Source organism: Corvus hawaiiensis, chromosome 10 (assembly GCF_020740725.1).
Source record: "Corvus hawaiiensis isolate bCorHaw1 chromosome 10, bCorHaw1.pri.cur, whole genome shotgun sequence".
In the NCBI taxonomy this organism is placed as follows: Eukaryota; Metazoa; Chordata; class Aves; order Passeriformes; family Corvidae; genus Corvus; species Corvus hawaiiensis.
The window spans coordinates 3,423,352-3,443,723 of NC_063222.1; the positions used below are offsets into that span (position 1 = coordinate 3,423,352).

At 47.4% G+C, this 20,372-nt stretch overlaps 1 protein-coding gene across 1 annotated transcript in view; it reads left to right on the plus strand.

Annotated features, from left to right (window-relative positions):
• Window positions 1-5,992: 5,992 nt before the first annotated feature.
• The window catches only part of MAP3K13 (mitogen-activated protein kinase kinase kinase 13), a 73,160-nt gene continuing 58,780 nt past the window's right edge, over window positions 5,993-20,372 (plus strand). The window contains 2 exon segments of the mRNA XM_048314920.1: window positions 5,993-6,033; window positions 14,621-14,735. The gene's annotated coding sequence lies outside the window, so the exon portion shown is untranslated.

Below are 20,372 nucleotides of genomic sequence, written 5' to 3' on the forward strand. Positions count from 1 at the left end.
CCCTTTGGGTGTCACTTCACACCAGCCCCTCAGCTCAGCGCAGTGATGCCACTGTAAAAAGAACTGAGAGGTGGTGGGGGGAAACATAGTTTCTAACGTTACAAAATGTATCTGTTGCTCTAAAATGTTATTTAAGGGACAGAGAAGATTCTTACCTATACATTATTATATTCTTATTTATATCTCTATAATCTCCCATTTGTGTTTCTTGGCCTTTAAAAGTCAGTCCCCGGGCAGAATGGCTACAGCATCTTCCCTGATCTGGAACAGGTGTAGACAATTTTAGAAATTGATTTACATGTACAGAAAGTTTCTTCACTCAAAGCAACCTTTATTGCTGCTTTTATACAACCTTTATTGTTATAGCTGTTGTGGTGGATCGCTCCAGCTCTTCTGGCATTTATTATATAATGTTAAAACCCCCCCCAAACTAGGGGTAATACTCTGTATTTGCTTGTAAAACAGCATGTTCTGGGAGTTTATAAAAATGGTGTAAATGATGCCTTGGAGGGCTAACTTGTCTGTTGCATTTTTATTAACCAGAATGAAACCAAAGTTCACTCTAAGTTGTACTCTGTGTTTATGATTTACAGGTCTGATCTACTCGTCCTTTAATAACACAACTGCTGTAGTTGTGATAAAACAGGCATATTCTGAACCTGAATAAATGCAGAAGAAAGCAGTGTTCAGGAAAAGAGAGCTCATAGAAAAAAAAAGAAGAAATTTCTACATTGTCATGGAAAAACTCCAGTAATGTTGAAAGCTTGTCTTTTTTTCCTTTTTTCCTTCAAGATGAATGGAGTTTGGTAGTGAGAAGAAGAAATGCATTTCAATGTATACAGCAGAGAAATTTTAAGTCTTGGAAGTTGTGCAAGGACCAAGTCCAAAGGCCTGAGCTTAAACCCAGCTCCCAAACCAAAGGGGAAAGATAAGTGCATGGCACAGGCCCCAGGTATGCTTCTGGCTGTGTTTTCCTCTCCCAGCGTTGCTAGTTTCACAGCAATCAGACCCAAGGCTGTGCAGCTTTGCTACACCTGACCCGATCTTTAGCATGAGAGGGGTGCAGGTTGCAGAACCTGTCAGTGCACTCAGCCTTGGGAAAATGTTATCAGGATGGTCCAGTTTGTTCCTGTAGCTTTTGTGTGATTCCCCAAGAGCTTGTGCAGGTCTCTGTCAGCCCTGCTGTTCTAAAGCTGTGCAGGGGCTGCCTGGCAGTTTGTGCTTTGCTGGAAAGCAGCTGTGGGCTATGGAACCACAGGACAAAGTGGCAGCTTTCTCCAGCCCTAGGTGTGCCAAAAGAAGAGATCTCACTGTTCCAGACCCCTATGATTACTGGTCTTTTGACCACACATTAGAGGATAATGCTCAGAAAATACACCTGGCACCCAGCTCCGGAGAAAGGCTTCTAAGACAGGAATAGCAGCAAATCCTTAGAAACTCCAGCACTAGAAGTGGGTATGAGGGTATTCACCAAAGGACAGGTTTCAATGGATGTGAATGTTGTGCTTTGTCTTCTGAACCTCTCAGAAAGTGCCATAGTAGAAGAAAAAGATTCCTGCTTCTTTCTGAGCTGGAGCAACACGAATGTGTCAAGTCTCCTACAGCCCCCTGGGATTATCAGCCTGTTCAGGAAGCGCTGAATGATAAAAACAAGTGCTTTATTTATAGGAGCCTCAGCTTAATTTTTATTCCAGTATATCAGTGCTGCAAGGTACTCCAGAAGAAGCACCTTGATTTGCTCTAACCTTATTCACACAGAACAAAAATTCCTGGAAAATGCTTCTTTGACAGCTGGACAAACCCTGTCCATTTCTGCACCCAGACACACTGGAAAAGGTGAATGTGCAGTGATGTCCCAGCTGGAGGAGCAGAGTGTTTCTGTGGGAACAACCTCTGAGGAATATGGAAGGTCTAATCACCTGTATTGTGCAATCTGAGTGGGGATTTGTGGTAAAACCCATGGCCACAGTGCTGAGAGGGGCAGTAATTCTGAAAACTTACTAGTTCTTGTCATCAGCTGGTCTAAACTTCAGCCCTGAATTAAACCTTGCTGTTGAAATGACAGCTTGGAGGGCCAGCTAAATCTAACAACAACTGTTTTCTGCTTTCCCTTTTACAGCTATGGTTTTTAATTCTTTTTTTTTTCCCCCTTAAAATATTATCGGATGTAAAAAGATCTTTGAACTCCTCCCCTTCGTAATTTTTGTCTGGCCCCTTCATGTATGGTAAAAGCCAATACTGGTAAACATTTGATCACAAAATAGTTTTCAAAGTCTTCTTTGGTCAGCACACCATCAGGAGGCATCCTCTGATAACTTTAAGGTCCTTTTCCAAACTCTCTCCAAAACCCAGCCTCCCAGAGCCTCAGTGAGCTGGAGTTCAGGGCCTCAGGGCTGGCACAGAGAGCTCTCACAAAGGCATAGCTGGAGCAAGTGTGATAACTACAACCACCCAGCAAGGCACATTGTGGGCCATGGAGTATCATCCTATTCCAGAGTTTAAAATTCTGCTGAAGAACCACAGCTTCTTTCAGCCATGAAGGTTGTTTCAGCTTGATGTGATAAAGACATCTTTAAAACCTTTTTCACCCTAGCTGGGTATCCTTTAAAGTGTTTTTTTCTCTAGTGAAAAAGGGCTTTAAATGTCTTGGAAGCTTTGCTTCCTGTTTTGTCTTGTAAAATAAGGCTGGGCATAATTAAATGCAGTTAAATGCCCCTGTTAATACATTTAATAACTTAAAACATAGCATGCAGGTGGAGAACAGTCGTATATCCAACTCTGCACTCCCCCTTAGAAACAAACAGCTCATTTTTGTTTAAAATGTGTGTGTGCAGGTGTGGAGAGCAGTGACACAGCCCTGTGAGCACAACAGCTGTTGGTGTGGAATCACAGACTGGGTTGGGTTGCAAAGGACCTTAGAGCTCATCTCATTCCATGCCCTGCCACAGCCAGGGACACCTTCCACTAGGCCAGGTTGTTCCAAGCCCTGTCCAACCTGGCCTTGAAGGACTTTTGTCTTACTGAGGCTTTACTCTACTCCTTGGCTTGTTGAAACCCAGAATTACCCCTCTAAAATTCCTCACTGCATCAAGCCTGGTCTGTATTTATGTATATTTTAGCACCCAGTCCTGCGAACACAAAGCCATGGACAGCTTTGCACACATAAAGCTGGTCTGACAGGTATGTTAGCAATGTACAAACTCACAGCATTTCCCAACGAGTGGGTTGCCTGTTCAGCATTTATCTCACTCTGTACCACGCTGGGCATTTAAGGTTTAAATTGTCTTAAATTTCAAACGTAGGACCTCAATTTCTCCTTGCTGGAACAAAGTATGTTGGTTATTTTTAATAATACAGGCCTATTTCATGACTTTCGAGCTCTGATATTTGCGTGGTTTCGAAGCAACACCTCCTGGCAAGCCGTGGTATTGCTCGTGCAGGGAGAGACCTTCCTTGCGGGATGATATACGACAAACCAGGAGTGCTGTGGAGTGATAGAATCACAGGACAGCTTGAACTGGAAGGAACCTTAAAGCCCACCTCATTCCCTGCAGGGCAGGGACACCTTCCACTGTCCCAGGTCGCTCCAAACCCTGTCCAACCTGGCCTTGGACATTTCCAGGGATGGGGCAGCCACAGCTTCTCTGAGAAACTGTTCCCAGACTATCAGTGACCTGCAGCAAAAACCTTTCCTTGCTTAGTGTGCAAATCAGGGTGTGATGGACGTGGCTGCTCCAGCTTCCACTTGGGGAGAAATAAAAGTTGGGAGTGTTGTCCAGAATTCTTTAAAATGAGAGCACACATAAGCACTTAGTGCTGTCTGACAGGTATTGCTGTGCTTTTCCTTTGTGTGTGTGTTTATACCACAGGTGCTGGTTTACAATGGATGATATCACCACAAACCAGGCAGGACTTTATCCATTAAAGAGCAAAGCCAGCAAGGGATGCTTGCTGTCATCCCTATAAATGGTGAATGGATGTCAGTGTTCATCTTTGCCCTCTTAACTTGCTCTCTTTTCCCTATCCCAGCATAAAACCGACTATAGAAGCAGAAAATAGAAATATGAAGGGAAATTCAGAGCCGTTCCAGAAACCTTCCTTAGTGCTCTGAGGATCCCATTCCCTGAGCACTAAATCAACGTGGGTGTCCTTAGGAGCAAACAAAAATACTACAGAAGACTTGGAAACACCACGGGACAAAGAACAAGGTGACAGTGCCCTCACTCACAGCACCACGCGTGGTTCAAGGCGCTGTTGTGCTGCACCGGCATCCCGTGGAACAATCCAACACCCTGGAACAACGCGAGGAGTCGGACTGAAGAACAGTAGGCGATGGATGCAGAAGGCTGAGATGTGAGGTAAATGTTCATATGGTCACAGTAAAAGCGACACAAGTCCCTGTAGAGGGATATTTCTTGAAGGAGACGGTAACATTGTCAACGAAGGTGATAAAAAGATACATGTAATCAATACGTTTTCCTGTTCTCCAGTCCAGACTCGTTGATGTCGCACTAAAGAAACTCTTTTGTGTCCAGCTGTAAACTACAGTGTTGAAAGCGTCTGTCAAGGCTTGGCATCTTAATATCTAGTTTGGCCACGCAAGGCTGTAACCTGGTGTTGAGAGAACTGGCAGGTAACATTAGAATACTGGGGCTGCTCTCACCAAGTACTCGGAAACAGGGTAAACCTCAGATACCAAGAAACCACGTCGTGGTTTGGTCGCCCTTATCTCACTCAGCCACTAGTCTGGTGCTAGTTTGTCTGTTCCGGCCCACGCAGGTGACGCTGTCCCAGTTCTCGGCAGCCCTGCCCAGGCCAGCTGGAATTCCTGCCGACCTCGACCAGCCCCTCACGGGCACGGCCCGAGGTGCTACGGTTCCAAGTCTATCCGCCATGCCCGGCCCCTCACGGGCACGGCCCGAGGTGCAACGGCTCCAAGTCGCTACGGTTCCAAGTCCATCCGCCATGCCCGGCCCCTCACGGGCACGGCCCGAGGCCGCCTCACGAGTTCCCGCCCAAAACCCGCCCGCGCACCGCCTCAGACCACGCCCACGAATCAGACCCCGCCCACGCGCGGGGACCCCACCCGTCGACCCCGCCCACGCCCATCAGCCCCTGTCCACGGCCCGAGACCCCGCCCACGCCACCAGACCCCGCCCACGCCCCTTCAGCCGCTCGCGCTCCATCAGAGCCCGCCCACACGCCTTAAAGCTCGTCCGCGCCTCTCGGACCCCTCCCGCGCTCCTTCAGCTCTCGCCCACGCCCCGTCACCCCGCTCACACCGCTCAGACCCGGCTCACACCGCTCAGACCCGGCTCACACCGCTCAGACCCGGCTCACACCGCTCAGGCCCCGCTCAGACCCGGCTCACACCGCTCAGACCCGGCTCACACCGCTCAGACCGCGCTCACACCCCTCAGGCCCCGCTCACACCCCTCAGGCCCCGCTCACACCGCTCAGACCCGGCTCACACCGCTCAGACCCGGCTCACACCCCTCAGGCCCCGCTCACACCCCTCAGACCCGGCTCACACCGCTCAGACCCGGCTCACACCGCTCAGACCCGGCTCACACCGCTCAGACCGCGCTCACACCGCTCAGACCCGGCTCACACCGCTCAGACCCGGCTCACACCGCTCAGACCCGGCTCACACCGCTCAGACCGCGCTCACACCGCTCAGACCCCGCTCACACCGCTCAGACCCCGCTCACACCGCTCAGACCCGGCTCACACCGCTCAGACCCGGCTCACACCGCTCAGACCCGGCTCACACCGCTCAGACCCCGCTCACACCGCTCAGACCCGGCTCACACCGCTCAGACCCCGCCCACCCCGCACCCCGCCCGCGGCCTCAGGCCCCGCCCACGACCCGAAGCTCCGCCCACAGCTCGGGCCACGCCCACACCCCTCGGGCCCCGCCCCCGCTTTAAAGCCCGCCCGCTGGCGCGCGCCCGGAGGTGACGTGTGCGGGCGGGACGGGGCGGAGCGGCGGGGCCGGCCGGGGACGCGGGGCTGCGGGAGCGGGCGGCGCAGGTAACGGGGGGCTCAGGGGTACGGGGTGTGCAGGGAACGGGGGATTCAGGGGTACGGGCGGCGCAGGGAACGGGGGCTCAGGGGTACGGGGTGTGCAGGGAGCGCGATGCCGAGGCAGCGCGATGCTGAGGCAGCGCGATGCTGAGGCAGCGCGGTGTCCGAGTGACGGAGTGCTGAGGGAATGATGTGCCCTGTGAGGGAAGGCGGTGCTCGGGGTCCGGGGTGCTGAGGGAGCGCGGGTGACGGGGCGCGCAGGGAATGCCGTAGGCAGGTAACGGGAGTGCTTAAGGGCACGGGGTGCTCGGGGAATGGAGTGCTCGGCTGTCGGGGTGCTCAGGAAACTCCGCTCCTGTTTGCAGGCACGGAGCTCTCACGCTTGTGTATTTGATACAAAAAGGGACTCTCTCCAGTTTAAGAGATCCGGTGCCCCGGCCGAGGTGCTGGCGGTGCCTGTTGTGAGGCAGGGGAGCAGTCCCACGGTGTTATCGCTGCTTTCCGCGCAGCAGGAAGCGTTTCAGTCAGCCTCCAGACAACCTCGAGCAAATCCCACCGGAGTTAAGCCTGTGGTGTCTGTCCTAATCCTGTCTGGGGGCTGCTGTCAGCAAGGAAGACCAGCACAGGCTCCAATGGTTTTGTGCCCTCTCCAGTAAAAAAAATAAGTGTAGGAATTTTGATGCTTCTCTCACCTGGCAGAAGTCTGGGAGAGTGGGTGGCATAAATTTAGTGGATGCTTCTCTGGGCTATGTGGCTTAGCCCAGAGAAGTGCAGCTCTTAAGTTAGTGAGGGAAGGCAGGAACTGTAGTGCCAGGTCAAGGGGAATGGCTTCCCACTGCCAAAGGGCAGGGATAGATGGGATATTGGGAAGGAATTCCTCCCAGTGAGGGTGGGGAGGCTCTGGCCCAGATTGTCCAGAGAAGCTGTGACTGCTCCATACTTGGAAGTGTCCAAGGCCAGGTTGGATGGGGCTTGGAGCAACCTGGGATAATGAAAGGTGTCCCTGCCCAGGGGCTGGAATGGGATGAGCTTTAAAATCCCTTCCAATCCAAAGCATTCCTCTTTTCTCCTTGTAGGGAAGGGCGTTTCCCTGGACACAGTCTCGTACTGTGCCTCATTTTTGCTAAATGGATGGCAACTGGGTGTAAGGAACACTTGTAGGTGTAGTGCAATGAAAATAAAACCTTTAGAGAAAACAGATGGCAACCTGCCTCCTCTCTCATTTGAGCTCTGTGGAAATTTTGCAGCTGGAAACTGCTGAGACCTTGCTGGGGCTTCACTTGCAGTTGTTCTTTTAACCTGTGGTTTTACTACTTCAGAGGTAGGCTGGTCTTAATATATACTGATCTCAGTCTCAAAGCAGAGCAGAAGAATACAGGTAAATACTTTTCTGCATTCACTCCCAGATGGAATGGAGTCGTGATCTGATTCCTCCAAGGAGCCATTTGAGCTGTGAAACTTTGCATTTTTGTGGTAACTGTATGTATTGGGAAGCGTAGAATTTCAGGAACGGGTTTGGTATTATATTACTGCTGGAAAGGGGAGCCCTGTGCACCTCTTTTCCATCCGTCTGCTTGTCTGTTTTCCTTGCTCCTCAAGTGCAGCTGTAAGTGGTGGTGTGGTGGGCTGGATTCACGTGCCAAACCCACCAGCAATTAGCACCATATGGAAATGGAATCCATGGAGCTGTGTGTCTGTACCTGTGCATCCAACAGGGAGAGGCAGGCCCGCCCATTAGGCAATGACAGGGATCAAAATTAATTAAGCTGCTCCTGAAAGTGTTCCCTGAGGCTGCACTTCGCTGGACAGTCCTGGTGTTTGTGGTTTGGCTTTTTGGTGGCGTTTGTTGTTTTGTCGTGGATGTTTTTGAGATGAAAGCTGTGCGCTACTCCTTATTTCTGGGTGTTCCTAATATCCTCAGCCTCTTCCTTCCACTCTTTCCCAGTAAAAATAATATTTTCGTTCCCTGAAAAAGTTTCCTTTTGGGTGCTGACCAAACTGGTACCTGTGAAGGGTTAAAAATGTAGAACTGGGGCATTTTTAGAATGCTGTCTGTGGTGATTTTCACCCATAACTCCACGGGAATCATTGCTACAACAGATGTTCTTGTTTAGAGAAGAAAAACAGTTTTTGCTAAATGTAAAGGTGGGAGTGGTAACAATAAATAAAGAAATCACAAAGAACAGGTGGATAAAGAATTGAAACAGATGTAGGAAAGAAGGAATTACTCTCAGTTGCTCACTTTTGGCCTGAATTGTATTTTAACAGCTGTTTCTCACTGCAGAAAGCTCTCTGTCCAAAAAGACAAAAGGTGAGACTGTTGGCAAAAATTTATATTGGTTGCATGCAGAGAATTTTTTTTTTTTAACATAAACAATTTTCTTTCCCTCACTAAGACTACGAACAATTAACCTGGAAAAACATCGCTTTTGTTTATTGTGTTATTTTAAAGTCTGTGTTAATACAGCAGTTCGTACTTAGTGGTGATTAGTGGAGAATAAATGCTTCTCCTTGTAATGTGCAAGACTTTTATATAAGCCTTTGTGACATAGATTAATGGCTTAATTGCAATGTTAAAATACTACTTCTGGGACAAATGCTGAATTTCCAGACCTTGGTGTGGTTTGGTTTTAAATGCTTTTTGCCATGTGGCTCTTGCCCCTGCCCTGAACCTGCTCTGCAGTGTACCCATCCCATTGTGTAGAGCTCCTTTCCTGGAAGCATTTTCTTTCAGTTCCTTTATTAGAATTACTTATGCTGGATCTTACTGCTGTCTCTGTAGAATTTTTCTTCACAACTTCTCACAGGGAAGATAACTTGCCTGTTATTATTGTTTTGTTAGAAATGGCAGCATAAGCTTTAAGAAGTGACTACATCCAACATTCCAGGTGGGTCTCAGCAGTGCAGAGCTCAAGTTAAATATTGACTTGTGTAGGACTTTGGTCTTGGGTAATCCCTGCTGAAGCTGCAGCCAGGAGAAAGGTGTTGTGGCAAAGATAATCACTTTAAACCACCCCCTGCCAAACTGAAGCCGATCTGGCTGCGGGGAGTGGTCCCAGAGGAGGCTCAGAAACCCCCCATAGTGTCCCCATGCCCAGGGCTGGGAGTCTGCATGATGTGAGGAGACAGCCACGTCTGTACCTGGTGGTGGTGACAGCCCCAGTCTGTGTCTCTGTAGTGAAGTGACTGGAATGTGGGGTCTCCCTGGTGGTGCCAAGTCTGGTGGTCTGTTGTAATCTTGCTCTTATTTGTATTTAACTGTCCCTCGAGCTGGAGGGAATTGTGTGTGCCAGGAGCCCAGCTGGCAGGAGGTCTCTGCTCTGGGACCATGGCTCCTACTACAGAAGGCTCTTTGTGCTTTATAGACACGTGATCCCTAGAAAAAATAAACATTTCTCATTCTTGCAGAGATTTGCTCTCAGATATGAACTAAGCAATAACTGTTTCAGCACTTTCGGCCTGCTCCATCCCTCTTTCCTTGTGTTGTGGGCTTTCCTACAAAAGTCTAAAATCTGCTTGCTGAACTTCATTGGAAATAGAGTTCCTCTGGGACTGACAAGATAAATTTTGTTCTTGGTGATGTGGTGTGTATCGTTCTTGACTGCTTTGCTGTGGGGGGCTCAGCAAGCAACACAAAGTATATTAAAGAAAACTCATTTTTCTCTAGCTAAGAGGCTTTTTAAGAGGTGGGAGGCATCTTGGACTTTATTTGCTTGTGGGGAACAGGATTTTCAAGCTAATCAGAAGGTTTTAACAAAAAAAGAACATCCAGTCATCTATGGTGCTTTAGGTAAAAGAATTTTGGCATCCTTTAATAGTAAAATACTTTGACCTGTCTATACCTGGGGGAATAAGTTATTTTATATCTGTGGTAGGTCTGTTTTCTGTCAGAATCTGGTTCTAGGAAGATTTTTCTCCTTGTTATTGGAAGAAGGTTGTGTATGTCATGTGTCAACTTTGTTTACTATAAACTGAGGTTTCGATGGGAGAAACATTTTGTTTTAGATGCAGGATTGGGTTGATGACTCCTGCTTTTTAACTTTATATTTTTGAAACCATTTCCTTAAGTGTGATGGGTGTGAACTGAAGAACCTGTAGAGTACAAAGTGGCTCGACTTTTTAGCATTCCTGTCAACTTTCTCCAGGTTGTGAATGCGGTGTAGTGGTGTGACTCACTGTCAGGTGTGTGTCACGGATGTGTGGTCGTCTGGTGTGACTGAGGTCAAGGTTTAGGCTGAGCTCCAGATGGTGGCCAGAGGATTACTCTGAGAGCTAATTACAAGGCTTCTTTGTGTAAGTCTGAATAGTTACATCACAAAGATATTTCTTTAGTGATTCATCAGGCAGTTTAGTGGGGGACGTAGCCCACAAGTTTTTAACTTTCTGATGAGGTGTGTTTTGCCCTTAGCCTGCCTAGCCTGTGTTGAGCTGTACCCCAGCATGTGCAGGATGTTTTAATGGGCATTCCTGACTCTGCCAATGGGATCTGTGGCATCTCTGAACTCTGGGTGTCTCTTTTTCTCTGCATGTGTGCCCTACATTTCTCCTCGCATCCATCTCTGGAGCGGGCGAGCCGCTGTGGTGTGGGCTGTGAACAAAGGCCTCTGCCTGTGGTTTATTGAGGCGTGGTCTCCCTTGAGTGAGCAAAGGCTATTTGTGAAGTTCCCTTGGGGAGAAGGTGGTCAGGAATCCAGCCTCGGAGCCGAGCAGAGGGGAGTGCAGCAGTGTCAGCCTTGGTGTCACTGTACTGGGTCAGCTGCTGGTGGTGGTACTGTCAGAGAGGGTCCTCTCTCCTGCAGAAGGGTCTTAGCGAGGTCACCCGACAGCAAATTGCTGAGAAAACATTCATTTTACTTCATTGGTTTGTTACTGTTGCCAGGAAACACCTTGTCCGCATTTCAGAGACTTGTGAGTTTTGGTTGCTCCTATCTTAGCTCAGCAGATTTGCCCTGCAACTCACGGATAAAGGGTGTTGTCCCCAGCATCTGCATCTCCGTATCAGTGTGCCAGCCTGTCTTGTCAGGTTGGATTGTCGCTCTCTTAGCTGGTGCCACTACAGTTGTGACCTTTGGCCTGTGGCAGGATGGCTCAGTGCTAAGGGGGATGAAATTTCCTTGCAATGTCATCCTTCCCTGTGTCTGGGCAACTCACGTATCCCTCAAAGAGGACTTTCCCACCTGATGCTGGGTATCCAGTGCTGCTGCTGGCTTCAGGTCAGCCTGACACCTCCATGCTGGTGGAGGAAACAGAGTGCTGGGGTCTTGTGCTGGTGGTGCCATGGACCTCAGCAGGTGGCAGATGGATGGCTGAGTCCTCATAGAATCATTTGTTTGCCACCTGTCTTCCTGAACACTGAAGTTCACCAGTGCTTGGTGTCATTGGGACACCACCTTGGAAAGGAGAATGTTTAGCAGGTGCTTTAGCTGTAGGGTTGCTGGAAGGACTCCTGTGTCCCTGGGCACGGGTCAGTATGTGATATACCTGACACGGAGCACTGTGACCTCCCTGGTTCCCTTACAAACGGGGCTCTCCTTCAATGGGTTATTTACATTCCCCTAGGCACAGTGTCCTGTAGTTTCAGTGTGCTTGCCTGTCTGTACTGGGAGGGAATACTGGTGCTGGCTAACTGATTTAGTGTGCTCTCTGGGTAGAGACTCCTCCTGCAGCCTGGTGGGCAGAACAAGGGTGCTGGCTGTAAGCTACAAGGATTATTTTTGTGTTCAGTCATCCACTGCCTGTTCCTGTGGGCAGGAGCTCTCTGGGCAGAGATAATCCAAACTGTTGATGTGCTTCTGTGTAGTGCAGTCAAGTTGAGGAGCTCTGGACTGACCAAATGGGTGATTGACTGAGGACATACCTGTACAGAAGCCTCCTAGTGCTTCGAGCCTTAGGGAGTGTTTGCACAGTCATTTTTCCCCATGTCTAGGGCCAGAATGTACAGTCTGCAACAGAAAGTCATCATGATGTCTCTTAAAAGGATTTGTATGGGTTTTCCTTTGCTTTGTCAGGGAATAGCTGACCTTGGGGCCAGCCATGAGCTGGCTGCTTCCCTGTGTTTCTGAACACACTGAAGCAGCAAAGATCAGTCCCCAGAATCTCTGTGAGATTTGGTCAGTACCCTTTTCAGAACCCAGATTACCTTGAAGTCTCTCTTTGCCTTAATTTCCAAAATAATTCGGTTCTCCTTTAAAAAATCTAAACCTAAGCCCTGGCTTCCTGGTTCAAGGAGTGGGAGGCTATTGTGTGCCTGACCTCAAACTGGCTGCTGCTCAAGGTTCTGCAACATGTGATGCCTGGTGTTGCATCAGGTGATGGATGGGGGATTTTGTTGATTCCATCTTGGCCAAGGCATCTTGAACCTTCTATTTTGAGAGGCCCATGTGGTTGCAGGACTGAAAGAAACACAGAGTTCAGTTTTGCATCCCATGGGCTGGTGCTGGGAGGTTGTTGACAATGGCAACAGTCCTCGCTTCTCCAGACTGTCGCTCAAACCAGGAATGGTGGTGGTAAAGAACCTGCTCAGACTCTTTGTGCTCAATGAGCTCAGTGTTTTCTTTGGAGATCACTTCATACTCCTTCATTTCCCTTCTTCCCCTGTAAGTCATTTTTCCAAGGTTGTTCCCTAAGATTTCATTTCCATCTTTTTGCTGAGACCTCACATCTCCAAGAAGGAGGTGCTGGACCACGCTTGTTTTTCCATAATTAGAGGATTAAATCTTCCAGACATTCTTTGAAGCCACTGGCTATTGCTAGAGTCACCTGAAGGTGCATTAGGGACTCTTAGGAACTTGTTTATTCTCTGTGGGATGAGAGATATTCCTTGTCCCACTTTCCCTCGGGCTAGCTCAGATTATGCTGATAGCATTAGTGAAGAACACTTCCAAGTCTGATGTCACTCTACAGCAAAAGCTTGGAGGTTTGTTGAGACACTCAGCAGGCACTGGGACTTTGCAGAGTAACCCAGGAATGAAACTGCATTTTGTGGAGCAAAATGTGCCGAGAGTGGTGTTTGCAGGGGGACTGACACTTGTGTTTGAGAGAGCGGAAAGGAGGAGCTCCAAGCAGAGCTCTACACACGCATTGTGCGTGTGTGGAGTTACCTGAAGTTCAGGAGAGGTGCTTTTGAAGCCCTTTTCTTTCATCACTGTTGTCTGTATGACACCCTACTCTTCCTTTTGTAGTTCTTCAGCAGCAAGTTGACAAGGACTGTGAGTTTGGGATATGTATAAAACCTCTCTACCTGTGAGCTTGCAAAGAGCTGTGGGACTTGTCCTGCAGATATTCCCCAAAAGGGGAAGAACCCTTGGGAAGACTTTGCATCTCCAGCAGTGAAGTGTGAAAGTGGAAATGGACAGTAGATACTGAGCTGTAATTATTGGGAAGCAGGAGTCTTTTCTGGGCTAGTGGGAACCTTGAGTGTGACCTAAGTAATCTGAAAGAGCTGAAGGGTTTCACTGCCTTGAGCAACTTTGTGGGTCTTTCACAGACGCTTCCAAAAGGACACAGCGCTGATAACGGGAACTGCGGGATGCGCCGCGTTGAAATTTTATCTGCCTAAGTAGCTGCTAGTCCAATTCCATTAATGTTTGCATATTTAATAAACTTCTAATGTGAGATTTTAATGAGTTGGCAGTTATCTCTGAGCACCCAGCAGCGGCAGCAGTCTCAGAGTTTAGGTGGCTCTCAAATGGAGGTTTCTCTCACTTAGAAGGCATGTGGCCTTTCCTTGGGCAGTCAGCACTTGGCAGGCTCTGGAATACTTTGATTTAGTTTGTACTGATGTACATCAACAGTGAATCTTTAATTTGGATGGAGCCCTAGGGTTAAGTTTTTTGGGGGAGGCATCTTTTTAGAAAGACGGATGTAAGAGAAGCGACCTTGGTTAATCTCGTAACACACCATTTATCTACTTGGGATGTTTCTTGCTAGTGGTCTAATTATTTTGGCTGCAAAATGGGACTGCCAGGGAGATTGCTTCTAACGTGGCATTTGCTCATTTATGCTCCCAGTGCTTTTGCTTTGCCTTTTCAGCCTAATTTTGCAAACATGTGTCCAACTCCTCATAGTCCCAAGCAGGGTAAGAAGTGCCCTGGTTGTGCTGCACAGTTGGACCGAAGTGTCGCTGGCGAGGAGAGGGAAGGTAATCTGTCGTCGAGGGAACTGTAGCAAAATTCAGCAGAAAAGTTCAGTGTTTATGCTTTTGAGATAGACCTAAGTGTAGTAAATATATGTCACTATATCAGATGTAGCAGGCAAGGTGGAAAGGGACCTTTGATAACACAGTGTAATTCTCAGGTCTGGTCTGGCACCAATACTGCTGTAAATAAGTCTCTTGCCCATTCCCAATCTTCAGGATGAATTCTCAGTGTGCTGCTGTGGATGGTAGATGTGTAAGCTGTGAGCGTGGCAAGGGTGAGGAAATAATTCCTTGCAGCCTCCTTTGAGATAAGACAGCAGTAATTCAGTATTTCAGTAATTCACTGGACCATCAGATGGGTTTCAGGTGACCTTTCAGTGAGCTTGCTAAAAAGCAGGAAAAATTTAGTGTTTATCTGAGCAGTATTTTAAATTGAAGTTCTTTTTATATCTCCAGAACACCAGTTTGGGAGGAACAGCACACAGAGTTAAGGACAAAAACTGATGGACCATTACATCTTCCAAAATGAGCCTTTTCACACTTTCCTGCTGGAAAATAGCATGTCCTGAAGGTGAGTAGGTTTGGTGTGTGACAGATGAGTGGTCTGATGTCTTGGGCCTTGACCAAAGGCAGATCCACCCTCACTCCAGCTTGGCCTGACACTGCCTCTCTGGGCTGGCACAGCCCATGGCAACTTGCTTGTGAAAGTGTGTATTTTATCACCAGGAGAAATAGGGAGGAAGTAGGGAATATTTTCCACTAATGAATTATCATTGATTTGAAGCCTTTGAAAAAGCTGGAGTGCTTAGTGAAGGAGGTGAGCCATTGGGAACATGGATATTTTCTGGTGAGTGGAGAAAACGTAGGTGTTTTGTTTGCAGCATGAGAAAGTAAAGCTTGCAAGACAAACTTTGGTTTAGTTTGGCAAGTGTGTTAAATTACATAAGGCATTTCCAAGTTTTGTTCCAGTTGTACCTCAAATGATATTTTCAGTGTTCAGAAGAGCTGAAGAGGAGTGCTTGCTATCAAAGATGGTAAAGTAATTTCCCCAAAGTAAAGAACATAATGCTTGAATGAAATTAAATCAGAATTGTATTTTGTAGCGTTTGTGATATCTTTTATGTTATTTTTGTACTCAGCCCCTTAGGGCTGTAGGCAGTGACCATCCAGTTTTGTTTTAAAATCCTTTAATAACAGAAATCAAACTGGGAAATGTTACATAAGTCCTACACTCAACATTAAAATAAAACCAGCATTTCTGAGACTGTTAAGGTTTAAAATATCTTGGTTCAGACTTTACTCTCACTTTAATAAATAACATATAAAAGGAAGCCATGAGCTATGTAGGCCTAAGTTTTCCTACTTAGCAGCATTAATTCTGATTTTTTTAAATTAGGCTAATAAATTCGCTTTTCTGATGGCTACTTTGTTAATAATTATTCTTTCTATTTTTTGGTGTGAGCCAACTAGCAGCTCTGAACGCAAAGACAATAGTGGAATGTAAATGGTAAAAAATAGGTGGTTGTCAGTTGTCATTCTGTCTGCACAGAAATAGCTTGAAAATGTTCAGCACTGGTGTCACAGGCCTTTTGTACATAAATGCTTTTCCATGTGAGGGAAAAATCCCAGTAGAAGTTCAGCCTACAGTGAAGTCTTCATGTGTTTTTGTAGATTTGAAGCTCATTAGCCATGTGAGTTCCCTGAACATTTGTATACTTGGCAGCAGTGAGAGCCTCTCAGGAGTGTAGGAGTTGACAGGTACAAGAGGATGCAGTGTCAGGGGATCTTACTTGTTGAAGAAGAAAAGTCTTGTGGCTGGAGAGAGAAATACTGTTCACATTCACTGGTGCTCTTTGGTGTCTGGTATGATCTGCACAGTTCTGCATAAAAAGATGGAAACCTGAAAGCCCCAAAGCAAGAGGTGTGACAAAGTTCCAAAAGCTCTCCTGTCTTTCCTAAGTGCCTGTGTTTTCCAAGTGTCCTCTTCAGATGTTATCTGTGAACCTTTTGCCAAAAACCCTCCTAAAGCTAGGGAGTCTCACTGGAAAATACTTGTTCTGGTGTAGTCTGTGTTTTGCTGTTGTGTGGATGAGCAGAAATACTTTCTCTGCCTTTTGCTCTCTCTTTTCCTGGTCTGTAAAAGGTGCGACTTTAATCTGTGGAGAAAGATTGTGCAACAGGGTGAAGGGAGGGAGTGAAAAGAGGATATTTTTTGCTGTTCTAAGGCTTCTTTGTTCTCAGAGGTCAGGAGGAGCTGAGCTCCAGTGATTTCATACACTCTCCTATTACCTGTTCTCATGCTGGCCATAAGCCTAAAGGGATGGATCCTCCTCTGGATGAGTCATTAAGTAAATATCAGGCTGTGCTGGTATTCCTGCTCTGAGTACTTGTTCCTATTTCTTGTGTGTTGTTTACTCTCTGTTTTCTTAGCTGCTATCACAACCCCACCAGATTTTGTCAGCACTAGGACTTCTCACGGTGTGCAGCTGGGGAGAGGTGCCTGCACTGGAGCCAGGAGCTGTTCCAGTCTTGTTCGAGGAGGGATTTTCAAGAGTAGCTGGGAAATACTTGGAGATATTTCCAGTAAAACAGTTCTGGTTCTTGGCTCTTGATCAGAGGTGTCTTGCCAGGTGGCCTGTGGGCTGGATGTGGTGCCTGCTCTGGCTGCATCCCTCCTGCAGGACAGGGCATGGGAGGAAGTGCATCCCATGGGAGCACACGGTGTTCAGAGCTGTCACTGGAGCCTTCAGCACTTTGTTCCTGCTGGGCTGCTGTGGGGAGGGCTGGAGCTCTATGAGCTGTGCTTCTCCAGCAGCTGCTGCAGCCAGAGGTGGCTCAGGAATGATTGTAGAATCCTAGAACCATGGATTGGTTTGTGTTGGAAGGGACCTTAGAGTTCATCCAGTTCCACCCCCCGCACCACTCACTAGATCAGGTTGTTCAGGGCTCCATCCCGCCTGACCTTGACCAATTCCGGGGTGTGGAAGCCACAACCTCTCTGGGTAACATATGATGACATGGTGCATCTCCTGGAGGAGATTTGCAGCTTCCATGGGGACAGGGACAGGGTGCTTCAAGTGTGTGTGCTCACTGGGAAGCTCTACTAGCAAGGGACAGGGGCATGTTACTCACTAGCCCACCTGTGCATCATAAGGCTGACTTGCAGTGTGCACATGTTCTGATACTGGATAACCACTGGGTTTTGTCTGGAGTCTGGATTTGTGTCTGTTTTCCATGTGGAGATTTGACTCTGTCAGACTTCTATCCTAACTATAAAACCTTGGATAGGTGTAGAGGTCCCTGGTAGGTTCTCTCCTTGCCTGTCTGCCCCAGCATGTCGTCACTTATGGGATTTGAAAATGCCTTGGTGTTTGTGGATTAAATTCTTGTCTCATTAGGACAAAAATATGCCATCAATTTAACCTGCATCTTGACAAAATATGGATGGTTTGAACCTTGGGCAAAAACTGGATGATGCTGCCCAGCCAGAATCAGTTTCCATCCTTCTTTTCTCTGAGAGAGGGAATGTTTCTGGTGCTGGGTGGCTGAGACTGTTCTGGGGGAGCTGACCAGGCCATTGGAGGTGAGAGCTGTGGGGCAGAGCTGCATCAACTTCTGGTTACATCTTTATTGTACTAAAACTTCCTTCAGGGCTTTGCTTATTCCCTTCTGCCAAGGAAAGCTGTCCCAGCCACCTCCAAGGACACTTAAGGAAGTCCAGCTAATTGTGGGGTTCTCTCTCTTTCCTGGTGATCCCGAGGGTTCCATGTTTTAAACTGCAAGCCCAGTAGGTGCTGCTGAGCTGTGGCACAAGCAGTGAGAACAGCCTGAGACACACCAAGTTTCCTGTAGGAAGATCCCTAAGATTCATCCCCGCATGGAATTTACAGCTGGTGTTGCAGCAGTGGATTTGACAGCTTGGCTGCTGGATGTACGTGGGCTTGCTGGGATGTTCCAGCTGCTGTGTTGGGAACCATTTGTTTTGCTTTAACTGGATGTGAAGTATCACCACTGAGGCCTGATGGATCCCCTTAATGGCACAGTGTACAATCAGCATCAGCCTGAGGCCAGCTGCTCACCCACTGCACTGTAATTAACTTGCCATGAACAAAACTTCAGGAATTCCTGGTCTGGGACCTTTCTATGCCAGGAGTCGTCTGTAGCCCAGTTTAGTTAGAAAGTGTCCAGACTAAAACCACTGCACACTTTTATTTTATTAAGATCTGCTGTTAAGAAAATAATTTTTGCTAAGCAGAGCACTTTAGGCTGACATTTAGTGGAGGAAATACACTGTAAAAACCTGTAATCACACTGGAGGGAAAAGGAGACATTGCTTCAGATTCCCATGATGTTTTTTCCAGCTGCCTGAGTAAAACAATTCTATTTTCAAGATATACTTATCCCACATTTAAATATTGTGTGGATGCATTTTAAAAATGTTTGATTATGTTCTGATTATGTGTGACTTTTGGATACTGATTAATAGATACAGGTGCAGCAATAAAGGAACTGTAAATGTGCCAGGTAGCGTTGCTTGTCTGCAGGTCCCCTTATCAAATAAGATTATATTGTTTCTCAAGCACATTGCACTTGCCATCTTGAAGCAGAATTATGTTTCTATTAAAATAATGTTTGCCCAGTGCTTCCAGGTAAAGGAGAATTCAGCATTACTCATAAGGACCACAATCTACTTTTATTTAATTGATTTACCACTTGACTTGGTCTCCATTCTCTGGTGCCTGAGCATTGCATTGCCTGCTATTTTGGAGTAGCTGTGTTTGGAAAGCTGCTCAGTTTTTTGTGTTCTGATGTCTGTTACCACAGGTTTTTTTTGCCTTGAGATCTAACTACTGTCTTTGAGTTGATGCATCTCTTTTAATCTCAGCTTTAATCTCTGGTTTTCTCTTTTTCGATTTACACAACCATGGTAAAAGCAACCAGGTTATCCTGGGGTCAGTTTGAGGATAACAAATTCCTTCTCTCCTTCCTTAAGCCCCAGTGCAAATGAAGAAAGCTAAATGTACTGGCTGTTCTTCATGCCTTTTTGCCCAGCGCAGAAGCAAATTAAGCTATTTTGACCTTTCTCTGACACTTGTAGTCAGTGAAGATGAGGGCAAAGGCTTTGTAAAAGTAAATGAAGTCGGTATTGTTTTTTCTAAAATTGTTATTGATGCACTCTAGAGTGCTCTAATTAAGCCTGTGAAGGCAAGTGCAGGCAATCTCAGCTGCTATTTCATCCACCTTCAGTGGTTTGTCCATCTTCGAAGTGCCCTGTGACAGAGGTTTGAGGTGGTGGCTCTGAGTGGGTAGTGCACACCTTTGGTGAGCTCTGTCCTGCCCTTCTCCTGGCATTGCTGGTACTGCCAGAGCATCACCTGGGTGGAGTCTGAGCTGAGCTGGCTGAAATCAGGGGCCCTGCCACTGGTGCATGACATGGAGCAGAAAAGGGCTCACAATAAACTGGACGGTTTCAGAGAATCCCAGAATGGCTTGGGTTGGAAGGGACTTTAAAAATCCTCTCATTCCACCCCCTGCCATGGGCAGGGACACCTTCCACTATCCCATCCAACCTGGCCTTGGACACTGCCAGGGATCCAGGGGCAGCCACAGCTTCTCTGGGCACCCTGTGCCAGGGCCTGCCCACCCTCACAGGGAAGGATTTCTTCCTAAGATCCAATCTAAATCTCTCGTTTTTTAGTTTAAAACCATTCCCCCTTGTCCTTCCATTGTCCATTGCAGCTGTAGCTTAGGAAGGAAAGGAGTATGCGTAGTTTACCACCCCAAACCCGATTGTGTGCTGCTACTTCGTATTTTTCTGTTGTACTTGAAAAATGGAGCTTTGTGCTCTTAAATGGTTGTGCTCTCTCCTGAGAGGGCAGGTAAGAAGGGGAAAACTTAATGTTTGTTTGACAGAATGTTGCAGCAGTAGCAGAGGATGTTGTATCTCAGTCCAGATCATTTCAGGTCTAGCAGAACTCCTGCTTACACTTTGCATTCCTGTTTCTCTGCTGTGTATTTCCTAGACAGCTGTGCTTGCACCGGCTGCCTTATCTCAAAGGTGATTACACTGGTATCTTTATTTGCTCTGCCCTGTGCTGATACCAGCCCTCAGCCAGCCCTGGGATGGGCAGAGTGGAGGCTGCAAAATGAGCTGGTGCTTAATGCTCGTGGCTGGGAGAGTGTTGATCACTGAGAGCCTGGGCAGCAT